The sequence below is a fragment of the Cricetulus griseus genome, chromosome 10 (genome assembly GCF_003668045.3).
Source record: "Cricetulus griseus strain 17A/GY chromosome 10, alternate assembly CriGri-PICRH-1.0, whole genome shotgun sequence".
Classification (NCBI taxonomy): Eukaryota; Metazoa; Chordata; class Mammalia; order Rodentia; family Cricetidae; genus Cricetulus; species Cricetulus griseus.
The window spans coordinates 15,313,882-15,318,457 of record NC_048603.1 but is presented as its reverse complement, the minus strand read 5'-3'; positions in this window follow the sequence as shown (position 1 = coordinate 15,318,457).

The following is a 4,576-nucleotide window of genomic DNA, read 5'->3' as shown; positions in this document are numbered from 1 at the left end:
TAAACAAATAATTTAAGGAAATAACAAACAGGAATGTAATTTATTAAGTGCCTAAATCCTCAGTAAGTCTTTGTGTCATGAATCTATCACTGTGATTCACACAATTGGCTAAGCCGGGGGACTAGAAGTTAGCTTTGGAGAGATGGCTCAGAGGTTAAGAGCAAGTGTTACTATTGCGGATGATTGCTAGTTCAGTACCCAGCACCCACACTGGGCAGCTCACAACGTATAACTCCAGGTCCCTGGGATCTGACACCTGCCTCAGGCGCCTGCCCTGGTGTGTGCACACCCATACACAGACACAAATATCCACATTAACTCAAACATATTTCAGAAGAACTTAGTTTACACAGTGCCAAGGTATCAAAATGTTTCTTGTATCAAATTGCATTGAATGCATATATGAAATTCTAAAAAATACAAATATATTAAAACAAATGTCTCTTGGACTAGAGGTGTGGCTTGGTTGGTAGAATGGCTGTTCAGCACACATGAGGTCTGATCCACCAACATCCTACAAACCAGTCATGCTGGCACATGCCCGCAGGTACTTGGGTCATCCTTGGCTACACAGAGTTTGAGGCCAGCCTGGTCCACATGAGAACCTGTGAGGGTTTTGGTGGTGGTGGTGGTGGTGGTGGTGGTGGTGGTGGTGGTGGTGGTGATGGTGGTGGTAGTTTTTAAAAACTAGCAATGTAAAATAGCTTTAATAGCTTGCAATTCAAATCTTAATAAATCCACAATAAAACCTAACTCTTTAAAAAGTTACAACGATTGTAAATACCTTTCTTTGTGCCCACGGGAAAGCTAGCAGGAAATGATCAACTTGCTTTTACTGTTTCTCTTTATATGATACAACTTGTTGCCCTTTCCCCAAGCTATGGGAGGTGAGAATCAGTTAAATAGGATACTCTTGCCATTAGCTGTAAAGGCTGTCCAGGGGACTGAGCACGGGAGGTGCCGACAGGAATCAAATGTCTTTACACCAAGTCAGTGGAAGGTACCGTTCCTTGGCTCCTCCTTGGAACCAGTTCTCTTCGTGTCCTTGTGTCTTAAAGTAGTGAAACAGAATGAGGGATAAGTCCAATCGCCCCATTCTTTCCTTTTGGAAGCTCTGTGAGAACACGGAGTGGCCCCCCATAACTGCTTGGTGACTTTTTCTTTCTGCTTCCCTCACCCAGCCGTCAACAGATGAGGAGATCCGATGCTAACCACAGCATGGCGGCATTGCAGAATCTTAAGTCCTTGGGACTGGCTCATGACCACAATGGTTTTTGTTGTTATTTCTCTTGTGTTGGGTTGTATTTTTTGTGGGGGACTTTTGTTTTCATTTCTTATGTTGTTTGATGTTTTACTCTTACTCTTTTGACTTGGGGGGGCACCACCCAGCTACCAAGCAAATCACACATATATCACACATTAAGGCTTATTCTTAGTTATGAGTGCCTGGCCTTAGCTTGGCTTGTTTCTGGCCAGCTGTTCTTATCTCAAATTAACCCATCTACCTTTTCCCTCTGGGCTTTTATCTTTCTTACTTCTGTATATCTTGCTTTCCTTCTTACTCCATGGTTGGCTGATTGGCTGGGTGGCTGGCTGGCTGGCTGGCTGGGGGGATGGGGGGATGGGGGATGGGGGACTGTGGGGCTGGGTTGCTGAGTGGTGGACTGGGTAAGTGGGTGGCTAGGTGGGTGGCTGGGTGGGTGACTGGCTGGGTGGCTGGGTGGCTGGGTGGCTGGGTGGGTGACTGGCTGGATCGCTGGGTGGGTGACTGGCTGGGTGGCTGGGTGGGTGGGTGACTGGCTGGGTGGCTGACCCCTGATGTCCTCCTCTCCTTGTTCTCTCCTTGCTCCCTTTCCTTGTTTTTCCTATTTACCCTCTCTGCTTGCCATCCCCACCCATCCTCTCTCCTGCCTCGCTATTGGCCGTTCAGCTCTTTATTATAAAGACCATCAGGTGTTTTAGACATGCAAAGTAACACAGCTTCACACAGTTAAACAAATACAGCATAAACACAAGTCACACACCTAAAAGTAATTTCTACCACAGCCTCAGATGTGCTGGGGGGGGGGGGAGGAGACGATGGACTCCAGGTCCTACCGCCTCTGCCTCTCACGTGCTGGGATCACGGGAGTCTGGTGCCAAGCCTGGCTTCATTTACGTTTTTGAATAATGGAGTTGTTTAAGACACACAGGAATAGAGGAATTAATCAAATAGAATTATTTGTAATTATAATTTCTCCCCTGGCAGGCCAAGAAGATAATTAAATAGCAAAGCCATCTTCGTTTACAGTGTTGTAATCGCACACGCACTGGGCTCTCAAACAGAGCTGTGCGAAGACCTCTGTCCTGGACCATCAGAAGATTGCTGCCAGACCTCCTGCTGCTTGTGTGCCTCACACCAAATCAGGAATAAGATGGGGGCTGGAGAGATGGCTCAGAGGGTAAGAGTGCGGCTGCTCTTCCAGAGGTCCTGAGTTCAATTCCCAGCAACCACATGGTGGCTCACAACCACCTTGAATGAGATCTGGTGCCCTCTTCTGGTGTCCAAGCATAGAATACTATATACATACATAATAAAATTAAAAAAAAAAAAAAAAGGAATGAATTCCTCCAGGGCTGGAGAGATGATTCAGCAGTTAAGGGCAATAGTTTCTAACAAATAAGTTCCTTGGGAGGGCTTAGAACAGAGCCGTATCAACTCAGTGGATGGCGGGTGCATCTGTGTTCAGCCAGTTTTGTGAGCAGTTTAGACACTGACTCACTGGTTCCTTCAGCATCAAGAATCGGTGCTACACCCCACAAATGTTTCTTTTGATCCCATTTCTCCAGAGAGCAGCAGCAGGGATTGCTGTCTCATTTGGAGTCTCTGAGCCACTTCCCAGGGCACTGTCCTTAAACCCCCTCCACCTAGGGATGAAGGAAGCAGCTCAAGAGGGGATGTAATCAGAGTGACATCATACAATAAGAGAACCGGGACTGAAATAAATTCCTAAAAAGTACATTTTAAAGCCTCTCTGCAGGAAATGGTGAAGACCACAGTAAACATTAGTAAAGCAGAAGATATCTCAGGAAACAGACATCAAGATGGGTATGGAGGCCTGTAATCCCAGCACTCAGTAGGCTGAGGCAGGAGGATTGCCTTGAGTCCAAGGCCAGCCTGGCTTTGTAGTATGAGCTACAAAGTAAAAGTATGTCAAAAGAAAAAAAGAAAGGGGGGACATTTAACTTAGTTAGAACCAAATATAAATTTTAAACACTTGATTTTCCTAAATAATATTAAGAGCTCATTTAAATATGTATGTAGGGTAAACACACATATTGTTCCTACAGCAGTTACCTAATCACACAAATTAGAAATCTGTTGTTAAAAGCTTCCCACCTATGGTTCTACAGAGGTGGCTCAGTGGTTAAGAGCACTGGCTGCTCTGCCAAAGGACCCAGGTTCAACTCTCAGCACCCACATGGGGCTCATGATCGTCTGTAACTCCAGTCCTGGACGATCCCATGCCCTCACACAGACACACATGCAGACAAAACGCCAAGGCACATAAAATAAAAATAAATTTAAAAACATAAAAGAAAATAAATAATTTTTAAAAGTTCCCCTCTTGTGGTCGGGTGTAGTGACTCACGCCTTTAATCCTAGTGCTCAGGAGGCAGAGGCAGTCAGAGGCCAGCCTGGTCTACAGAGTTCCAGGACAGCCAGGGCTACACAGTGGGACCCTGTCTCAAAACAAACAAATGAAAAAGGTCCCTTCTTATACTAATATTTTCAACAATAACTTTGCTCTTTTGCCACTGGAATTGTTGGGAAAAGCACATTATGAACACACAAATTATAGTGTCCATTATCAATGACTTATGTTTTTCCACTCAAAACCCATCTTTTCCACCCAACCCAAATCCATCAAAATATTAGATCTGTGAGTATAATTCTAAAATTTTAAGTACTTAATTATAATTATGTGACTTATAGGAGTTTGTAAATAAAATTCTGTATGAGTAACTTATTGTATGAGTAACTACAGAGTCTCCATAATTGACATTTAAGTTATTAGTATTAAGTAAATTTTACTGAAACAAAAGTCTACTAAAATAATAAGAGAAAGATTGAAATTATGGGTTACATTTGAGAGAACTTCTAAAAACATTTTATTTATATTTAATTTCAGCCATCGGTTCATTTTCTTAAACCTGTAAGTGCACTGGCCTAGAGTTCAATTTTTTTCCAGTTATTTGGAAAATTATTTTTAGAAAAAAAAGAACATTTTAACACATACTTATGAGATGCACAAATATTAAAAGTTACATGAAGCATCGAAACAGACATATGTAACAATCCTGAAAATTCTTTATTTAAAACATTAAGTTATTTAAAGGGGAGATAAATACTAAAATAAAATCCTCTCAAAACTCATCGCTTTAAAGAAAATATACAGTGGTGTGCATTATAACATATATAAAACAGGAAATAAATCATCATCTGTCATCAATGGGAAGGTTTGCATGTGTTCAAAATAGTCATAATTTTAAGTCAGACGGAACCAGGCCGGCAGGGGCGGTTCCCTCCGCATCC